This window comes from Trachypithecus francoisi, unplaced genomic scaffold (assembly GCF_009764315.1).
Source record: "Trachypithecus francoisi isolate TF-2019V2 unplaced genomic scaffold, Tfra_2.0 Lachesis_group12, whole genome shotgun sequence".
NCBI classification, from domain to species: Eukaryota; Metazoa; Chordata; class Mammalia; order Primates; family Cercopithecidae; genus Trachypithecus; species Trachypithecus francoisi.
Window position 1 is genome coordinate 97601317 of NW_022681457.1, and position 10274 is coordinate 97611590.

Below are 10274 nucleotides of genomic sequence, written 5' to 3' on the forward strand. Positions count from 1 at the left end.
TATACCAGGCCCTGAATAAAATGTCAGTCACTTTTTAGGACATATCCCAACTGGTAAATACCTCTCAAAGTAAATTAACCACACCAAGAAACTGGTTTCTTTCTTTTTTTTTTGAGACAGAGTTTCACTCTTGTTGCCCAGGCTGGAGTGCAATGGCATGATCACAGCTCACCGCAACCTCCACCTCCTGGGTTCAAGCAATTCTCCGGCGTTAGCCTCCTGAGTAGCTGGGACAACAGGCGCGTGCCACCACGGCCAGCTAATTTTTTTTTGTATTTTTAGTAGAGATGGGGTTTCACTGTGTTAGCAAGGATGGTCTTGATCTCCTGACCTCATGATCCACCCACCTCAGCCTCCCAAAGTGCTGGGATTACAGGCATGAGCCACTGCGCCCAGCCAGGAACTGGTTTCTAATAGCAATTGCCAGAACTTTGGCTTTTGAAGAGATGATAGCTAAGAAAGTACAACCTAACGGTTTTGTGGGCCCAGCAATCTGCAATGGCAACCTAAAGATGCAGTGGAGCATCTGGAAAGGTGAGGCGGAAAGAAGAAAGGAAACAGAATAGATAACTAAACCAGTGACCCAAAGAAAACACAAGTATTACCAGATTACATGTTTTGTTTGACTTCCTCTCTGAGACTCAGAACTGCACATGTCAGCAACATTCCTTAATTTAAAAGGAGAGAAGAGAGTGGTCATGGTGGCCGTGTCTGTAGTCCCAGCTACCAGGGAGGCAGAGGCACAAGAATCCCTTGAGCTCAGCAGTTCGAGACCAGCCTGGGCAACAGAGTGAGACTCCATCTGAAAAAATAAAAATATAAGGAGAGGCCAGGCACAGTGGCTCACACCTGTAATCCCAGCACTCTGGGAGGCCGAGGTGGGTGGATCACGAGGTCAGGAGTTCAAGACCAGCCTGGCCAAGATGGTGAAACCCCATGTCTACTAAAAATACAAAAATTAGCCAGGCATGGTGGCAGACACCTGCAATCCCAGCTACTCGGGAGGCTGAGGCAGAGAATTGCTTGAACCCAGGAGGCAGAGGTTGCAGTGAGCGAGATCGTGCCACTGCACTTCAGCCTGTGCGACAGAGCAAGACTCCATCTCAAAAAATAAACAAAATTTTAAAAAGGAGAGAAAAAATAAAAATAATTAAAGAACAAGTCATAGTCTAGATCTTCCTTAGCAGTTGGCTCCTCAAGATCCACAAATGTTTGGCAGTGGGCTTCATGATTTTCAGTTGTCTTTCCAAATCCTAAAGTCTAGGTGTGCAAAAACACCCTACATAAGATGCCCAATGAGTCAATACTGAACTCCTTCCAGCTAAAAAAAACTGCCAATTGTATGAAACTGGTAAATAATCGTTAGCTTCGTCATCATAATCTTTACAACGTGTTCTCTCTTTCCCTCGTGACCCTCAGAGGTGGTGTCCCAGGCAGAAATACGGACTACTGCTCAATTATTCTGCACAGTTGATCCAAAAGCACTGTTTCTTCAAATTGAGATAAGACTAGAACAGAAGTGCTCCCACATAGGTCAAAAAAGGAAAGGAGAGCAGGACACCAGACTTAAAGCAGCATGATCACAAACTATGACAGAAAAGGTCATTTCCTACCTGCCAGTGAAATACAACAACCTACAATGAAGAAATCTCAGTAAGTCTCAGACTCGGCCCAAAGGAGCTCCACGGTTACTCCCTGGTCTGTTATAGAGGATCTGGCTATTACACTCAACAGCAAAAATTCAATTCAATCCCGCTACAGATATAAGAATCACAAGAATAAGCCAGAACTCAAGACAGAAATAGCATTAAGTAGTTCCTTCAGGACAGTGAGCAGAAGCTGGCCACTCAACGACTGTAAAAGACACAGAAAAGTTAAGTAGGGACCACTGGGCATACCGGTGTCCTAGATGGGGATTTCATAATATCTTTGAATCAGAAGCTGCTCTCAAAAAGTTTTCTTCTCAAAACGGTTTGAGGCTTTGTTAGAAAGGGAAGGCTTCACTGCCACTTTACCCAGATCATCTACTCCATCCTTGGAATGAATGGGGAAGCTTCAGCCACCCCACCAGGCTCCTAAAATCACCAACTTGAGAGAAAAACCATAGCGTTGCTCTACCAGTACTTCAGGAGGTTAAAGAAAGTCACAGAAGAAAAGAACTTTGGGGGAAACAGTCAAATTCGGCTGTTAGACATTAGTCACAGGTCCCTGTACCTCTCCCTCTAGAAACCCTGGGAGTACACCCGCAGAAAGAGAGGCCAAGGCACCAAGTAAAGTCAACCAGGCTGGCAAGCCCCGTCCCACTGCGGCTTTCAGTGCAAGAAGTGGATCCTGCTGGTTCGCAGTCTCTCTTCTATCTCCTCACTTCCTATTTACCCTTTGAAGTGGGTACTGAATGGCCCATTCCCAAGCAGAGGCCCTTTGTATACGGGGTGCTACAGTCGCCTGGTGGAAGCACCTTGGCAGAGTTCAGTTTGGTGCCAGGATGGGCCACTGAAGGCATCTGCGGTGGACACACACACACACACACACACACACACTGAGTGAGTGAGTGAGTGAGAGAGAGAGAGAAACAGAGAGAGCGAGCGAAAAACTAAGAGCAGGTCAGGTCGGCGTTGCCCTCCCGGCACTTACACCTGCCCCTTCTTCCTGACTCCGGAGCCAGATCAGATGTCAAACAAAAACTCCGCAAAAAAGTCCCGTGATGGAACGACTTCCACCTCTCCCTCCGCAGAGCCTCCCTGGACTCCCACAGCCTCCCCCCGCGTCCCGACCAAACCCTCAGCCCCCACCCCTCCCCCGGACCACTCTGCCCTCCGCCCCGGCGAGGCCTGGCCCCTCTCGGGACACCCGGGGCCCCGAGACGGGCGGGCTCAGGCCCCCAGGCCGGTAGGGCTGGAGCCGGCCCAGAGCGGGCAGCCAGTGCGCCGGAGCTGCGGGAGCCGGTCCCAGCCTCGGCGCCCGCGGAGGGCAGGGGGCGGCGGCGACCCGTACCTGTCAGGTCTCTTTCCCCGACCGGCAGCGGCGCAACTTCAGGAGCCCATATCCGTCCGGGGGGGCGGCCCCTCTCCCGGGAGGTGGGGCGAGGATCCCGGGGAGGGGGCTGGGGGGCTCAAGCAGCTCTAGCCCCTTCCCATGCTCCCCGCCCGGCGCCTGGCCGGGGCCGGACAGCGCCTCCGCCCGCCCCTGCGCACCGCCTCACACCCGCGCTCACACACACTCACACTCCCTCGCGCGCTCTCACACACGCACTCCCCTCCCTCCTCCTCCTCTGTTTATCTCCTCCAGCTGTCTGGGGACCCAAGAGAAGCCCAGTAACGCGCCTGCGCCACGCAGTCTCCGCCTCCGCCTCGCGCCTCGCAGCCGGCGGGTACGCTACGCAGGCTGCGCCCGGCAGCTTCCAGAATGGCTAGCCGGGCCCCCCCACTTACCCCCCCGCGCCCGGTCAACGTCTGCTGCCGGCGGCGCCCACTAACCTGCTAGTGGGGGAGCCCCGCACCGCCATGGCCAATGGGCTTCGCCGCTCGCGGGACCGGCAGCCAGTGGGCGGGCGGGAAAGCTGGGCTAAGCCCCGGGGCCCCTGGGAGTCGTAGTTTTTCGCCGTCGAGGAGTTCCTGCCGAGCGGGCTCACCCCGCCCGGTTGCCATTAGTTACCCGGACGCACCTCCCACCCCACCACCGGGTAAAACAGTCCTCACACTGCTTCTGGGACACCCGCTCACACGCTCGCCCATTGGCCCCCAGGCCCCCGCACAGCCCCTTAAGAGCTCATTAAGACTTACTCTGAGCCCCCGAATTGTGAGACCTCTCAGGCTAGGGCCCCGAGGGCTCTCCAGAACCGAGCCTCAGCCCACTCCTTCCTGCTCTGGGGGACTGCTGAAGTGGCACAGTCCTCACTCGCGTCTCCTGGGTCTTAAGGAAGAGGATGAAAGAGAATCGGCCTTACGCTGAATAACCTGGAGAGGAGTCAGCCACACACACTCTGGGTGCCCTCGGGGTGATGGGAGCGACTAGGTCCATCTGACCCTCGCCGAGTCACCGCTGCTCCCATCTCTGAGGAAGAGACGCAGTTCCAGCCTTGTGGAGTCCCAGGGCTGATGGAGGAGACACCCTCCTCTTTATTAAGGAAGCTCCCAAGTTGACAAGGGTGGTACTAAGCCTATCTTCTTAAGGCGGAGACCAGGCCCCACCCATGAAACTTCAAGTCAGAAAGGGAAGACAAGTGTCATCACCTTCTAACAAGGGAAACTTGTCACTCACCCATAGGGTGCCATTTGTCAGATACAATAATTCACTTTTATTTACACTGGATTGGGTACAGTCCCTTAGCTAGGTACTATCGCTGTCTGTGTTTTGCAGAAAAGGAAAGAAGTTGAAGCAGAAAGGCTAAAAGCAACTTGCCCCCGGGGTCCTGATAAGTTGGCAAATTGGGAATTAGACCCAGATCTGCCTGACTCCAGAGTCTGAGCCTCTGAACACTGCCTGTCTTTCCTGTGAAAACCAGACAGCACCCGCTCTCAGTAAGGACTGAATATATGTATTTGGCATTTATAGTGTTTATCACTCCGTATATAGCTTGTTTCTTTTTTCCAGTTCTGCTCACATTATGAGTACGAATTTTTCTGTGAATACCTGAATACTCCCAGAGACAAAGGTAGTATTCTAGTTGCTGGTGATTTCTCCCCAAGGGAGATTTCTCCCCATTTAGAGGAGTAACAACCTACCCTTGTGACATCAGCTCACAAAGTCTTTTATGCCTTTCTCCTAAAAAATGCTGTGGGTCATTCCCCCTGACCTCTCCCCCACAGCTGTTCCACTGAATATAAAAAAAATCATAGACTTTGGAACTAGAAGAAAGCTTTGAGATCATCTATCTGTAGCTCCCCAGGTTCAGGCTGCAACCTTGGTTAGGGTCACTGGGTTAATTAAACTGAATAATAGCTAACATTTATTGAATACTTACCATGGGAGATAAGTGCTTACTAGTGGATTAAGAAACACTCCCAGACTGGGCGCAGTGGCTCACGCCTGTAATCCCAGCACTTTGGGAGGCCGAGGCCGGCAGATCACGAGGTCAGAAGATTGAGACCATCCTGGCTAACACGGTGAAACCCCGTCTCTACTAAAAATACAAAAACTAGCCAGGCGTGGTGGCGGGCGCCTGTAGTCCCAGCTACTCGGGAGGTTGAGGCAGGAGAATGGCGTAAACCCGGGAGGTGGAGCTTGCAGTGAGCTGTGATCACGCCACTGCACTCCAGCCTGGGTGACAGAGCGAGACTCCATCTCAAAAAAAAAAAAAAAAAGAGAAAAGAAGCACTCCCACACTCCCGGCCAGGACCAGTGGCTCACACCTGTAATCCCAGCACTTTGGGAGGCCAAAGGTGGGCGGATGGCCTGAGGTTGGGAGTTCAAGACCAGCCTGGCCAGCATGGTGAAACCCCATCTCTACTAAAAATACAAAAATTAGCCGGGCGTGGTGGCGTGCACCTGTAATCCCAGCTACTCAGGAGTCTGAGGCAGGAGAATAGCTTGAACCCGAGAGGCGAAGGTTGCAGTGAGCCGAGATCGCGCCACTGCACTCCAGCCTAGGCAACAGAGCGAGACTCTGTCTCAAAAAAAAAAAAAAAAAAAAGAAAGAAAAGAAAAGAAAAAAAAAAGAAAGAAACACTCCCACAATCACATAGCTAGGAAGTGGTACGGTTGGGATTAAAGCCTAGACTATTCAAATCCAGAACCCCCATTTTTAAATCGTTTTAGCATCCTGTTTTTTGTGGCAGAGAACCCCCATTTTAAACTCTTATTTAATGCTGGCAAGGTCACAGAGGATCTTAGATATACCGACAGAGAAGAGTGGGTGATGTTTCTGTGACGCCTAGCACAGTCTATGGCACATAGCAGAAACTCAGTAAACATTTGTTGTCAGAATGAACTTTTGTTGGTAGAGACTGATGACAGGAAGAAGACTATTTTTTTTGAGATGGGCTTGCTCTGTCGCCCAGGTTGGAGTACAATGGTGCAATCTTGGCTCACTGCAACCTCCTCCTCCTGGGTTCAAGCGATTCTCCTGTCTCAACCTCCTGAGTACCTGGGACTACAGGCGCACACCACAATGCCCAGCTAATTTTTGTATTTTTAGTAGAGATGGGGTTTCACCATAATTGGTCAGGCTGGTCTCGAACTTCTGACCTCAGGTGATCCACCTGCCTTGGCCTCCCAAAGTGCTGGGATTACAGGCATGAGCCACCTCGGTCCACTAGGAAGAAGACTATTAACAACTGCAGTTACTATTTATTATTTTCTAGTAGGTACTCACTCGTACTCTTACGCTTCCTTGAGTTTCTTTCTTCCTCTCTCTCCATATAGCAGAGACTTATACATAATCTATACATATGCGTACACACACACACATATATATACATTAACACCCACTAACTCATTTGATTCTTCCAACCATGTTGTGAGTTAGGTATAATTCTTACTCCCAATGTACCTAGAAGAAACAGAGACTCAGCCAGGCATGGAGGCTCATGCCTGTAATCCCAACCTTTTGGTTCCAGACCAGCCTGGGCAATACGGCAAAACCCTGTCTCTACAAAAAATACAAACATTGGCCAGGTGCGGTGGCTCACACCTGTAATCCCAGCACTTTGGGAGGCCGAAGCAGGCAGATCACCAGATCAGGAGTTCGAGACCAGCCTGGCCAACATAGTGAAACCCGTCTCTACTAAAAATAAAAAAATTAGCTGGGCATAGTGGCATTTGCCTGTAGTCCCAGCTACTTGGGAGGCTGAGGCAGGAGAATTGCTTGAACTGGGGAGGCAGAGGTTGTGGTGAGCCAAGATCATGCCACTACACTCCAGCCTGGGCAATAGAGCAAGACTTCATCTTAAAAAAAAAAAAAAATTAGGGTGGGCATGGTGGCTGGGCCGGGTGTAGCTCATGGCTGTAGTCCTATCACTTTGGAAGGCCGAAGTAGGAGGATCACTTAAGGTCAGGAGTTTGAGACCACCCTGGCCAACATGGCCAAACACCATCTCTATTAAAAATACAAAATAATAATAATAATTAGCCAGTTGTGGTGGTGTGGGCCTGTAGTCCCAGCTACTGGAGAGACTGAGATAGGAGAATCGCTTAAGCCTGGGAAGCAGAGATTGCAGTGAGCCAGGATGGCACCACTGCACTCCAGCCTGGTACACAGAACAAGACCCTGTCCAGAAAAGAAAAAAAGAAAAAGAAAGAGAAGAAAGAAAAAGAAGATGGTTAAGTTCAAAATCAGATACACATTTCCCAGCCGTAGGTGTTTTCAGATTATGAAATAATTTTCTTCTTTTTTTTTTTTTTCAGACAGAGTCTTACTTTGCAACCCAGGTGGGAATGCAGTGGTGAGATCTTGGCTCACCACAACCTCTGCCTCCCAGGTTCAAGCGATTCTCCTGCCTCAGCCTCCTGAGTAGCTGGGATTACAGGTGCACACCACCTTGCCCAGCTAATTATTTTTAGTGGAGACAGGGTTTCACCATGTTGGCCAGGCTGATCTCGAACTCCTGACCTCGTGATCTGCTCACCTCAGCCTCACAAAGTGCTGGGATTACAGGTGTGAGCCACCATGCCCGGCCTAAAATAATTTTCTAACCAACAGAGCTAGACTACTTTGAGAGGTTGTAAGTTGTTTGTTTCTGGTAGTATTCAAGTACAGGCTATATACACGTGTCCAAGATACTCTAGAAGCAATTATTGTATTAGGTAGATATTTAATTAAATGACCATTTCCAATATTTTTTTATTTGGCTTTTGGAAACAAACAAGGAGTATTCAAACAAAGCTATGGCAGTGAATGTTGCTGTTTTTTCTCTCCTAAGAGCATGAGATGATGCCTCAACTGATCACCAGCTCTGCAGAGGCAGTCACTGATACCATCATTTTCATCTCCTAATTGGATTCCTAGGCAAAAGTGGGCATGTTCAACCTACAATTAAAGATGCTTATATTTGACAACCCAGCAATTCTACTTCTGATACCTTAGGGGAACTATTGCATGTGTGCACGAGGAGACATTGGCAAGAATACTCCTTCCAACTGTATTATCATAGCAAAAATGTGGAAACAGCCTGTCTTTCTGTAAGGGGAATCAATGGATGAATTGTGGGTTGGTCATACCATGGAGTACCATACAACCAATTAAATGATTTACATGCAATTGAGATAGATAAATCTTAAAAACATAATGAGTGAAGGAAGGAAGTTTAAAGATAATACATTCAGTATGGCACTTATGTAAAATTTAACACAAAAATGTCATATATTTATAGATATATATGTAGAAAAGTACAAAAAGTTAAATGGGAAAGACAGCAATTTTGGGAGAGTGCTTCTTTTTTCTTTTTTTTTTTTAACAGTACTACTTCTGGCCAGGCTGGGTAGCTCACGCCTGTAATCCCAGCACTTTGGGAGGCTGAGGCGGGGTGGATTGCTTGAATCCACGAGTTTGAGACCAGCCTGGGCAACATGGCAAAACCCCATCTCTACTAAAAAAAAAAAAAAATTAACCGGGTGTGGTGGCACACGTGTAGTCCCAGCTACTAGGGAGCCTGAGGTGGAAGAATCACCTGAGCCCGGGAGGTTGAGGCTGCAGTGAGCCCAGATCATGCCACTGCAGGGCATGTCCAGCCAGGGCAACTGGAGTGAGACCCTGTCTCACAAAAACCCCCCAAGCCCCCCAAAACAGTACTGCTGCTTGTGGAGCAGGGCTAACTCATAGTCAGTACACTCTGAGTCAACCAGCAAGTGTACTCGCTTCTAAGAAAGGGGCAGAAAAGAGGTGAGGATGGGGTTTTAGCTGTATTTATATCATTTTATCTCTTAAAAAAAGAGATTAGAAAAAAAAGATTAAAAAAAGAGATTAGAACTATTATCTTGGTGGTTATATGATCTGTAGATTTCTGAATATTTGAAGTAGTTTCTAATTAAACATTACAATTTTTTGTTTGCTTTTTTTTTCTGGAGGCAGTTTCACTCTTGTTGCCCAGGCTGGAGTGCAGTGGCGCGATCTCGGCTCACTGCAACCTCTGCCTCCCAGGTTCAAGCAATTCTCCTGCCTCAGCCTCCCAAGTAACTGGCACTACAGGCACGAGCCACCATACCTGGCTAATTTTTGTATTTTTAGTAGAGACAGGGTTTCACCATGTTGGCCAGGCTGGTCTCGAACTCCTGACCTCAGCTGATCCTCCCTCCTTGACCTCCCAAAGTGCTGGGATTGTAGGCGTGAGCCACCACACCCGGCCACAAATTTTTTTTTAATTAAATGAAGAAAAAAAATCCATCTTGACAGGCACTAAGCCTGACTAAAAGTTAAAGGTCTATAATCTCTATACTGTGATAACTATTAAAATACAAAAATGTCATCCTTTTTTTTTTTTTTTTGAGACACTGTCTCATTCTGTGGCCTAGACTGGAGTGCAGTGGTAGGCTTATAGCTCCCTATAGCCGAAATCTCCTAGACTCAAGAATCCACCCACCTCAGCTTCCTGAATAACAGAGACTATAGGCATGCACCACCACTCCTGGCTAATTTTTTCTTTCTTTTTTTTAGAGATGGGATCTTGCTATGTTGCCCAAGCTGGTCTTAAACTCCTGACCTCAAGCAATCCTCCTGCGTCAGCCTCCCAAAGTGCTGGGATTACAGATGCCAGCCACCATGCCCAGCCTCATACAAGAATTTCATTGTTTAGACAAAGACAACAGGCTGGGCGCAGTGGCTCACGTCTGTAATCCCAGCACTTTAGGAGGCCAAGGCAGGAGGATCACTTGAGGCCGGGAGTTTGAGATCAACCTGGCCAACATGGCGAAACCCCTGTCTCTACTAAAAATACAAAAATTAGTGGGGCATGGTGGCGTGCACCTGTAATCCCAGCTACACGGGAGGCTGAGGCAGGAGAATTGCTTGGACCTGGGAGGTGGAGGCTGCAGTGAGCCGATATCTGTGCCACTGCACTCCAGCCTGGATGACAGAGCAAAACTGTCTCAAAACAAAACAAAACAAAACAAAACAAAACACAGTAACAACAAAGAAGCATTACCTCCTTTTATTTCATTTAGGACTTCTGGTTGCAAAGAGTCTCGGGAGTACAATCTAAGTCACCATGAGAAAAGATAGAGATCCACTGATTTCAGTCAGTTCCTTCATTTAACCAAGGAGAAAACTGTGGCCTAGAACAATTCAGTAACTTGCTTAAAGTCACAAATCACCAAGAGCCCAAACTCTACACTCTAGTCCA

The 10274-nt window shown here is 48.6% G+C and overlaps 1 protein-coding gene and 1 long non-coding RNA gene across 3 annotated transcripts in view; one reads left to right on the forward strand and one right to left on the reverse strand.

Annotated features, from left to right (window-relative positions):
* WDTC1 (WD and tetratricopeptide repeats 1) overlaps positions 1 to 3429 on the reverse strand; it is an 80580-nt gene extending 77151 nt beyond the window's left edge. For both annotated transcript variants that reach the window (XM_033227604.1, XM_033227603.1), the window contains exon 1: positions 2995 to 3429. The gene's annotated coding sequence lies outside the window, so the exon portion shown is untranslated. The remainder of the gene's footprint in view (positions 1 to 2994) is intronic.
* Positions 3430 to 3592: 163 nt separating this feature from the next.
* Positions 3593 to 7992, forward strand: LOC117093919. The gene is made up of 3 exons (XR_004441297.1): positions 3593 to 3682; positions 4360 to 4520; positions 7860 to 7992. It is a non-coding gene; the product is annotated as an uncharacterized LOC117093919 (long non-coding RNA).
* Positions 7993 to 10274: the final 2282 nt, after the last annotated feature.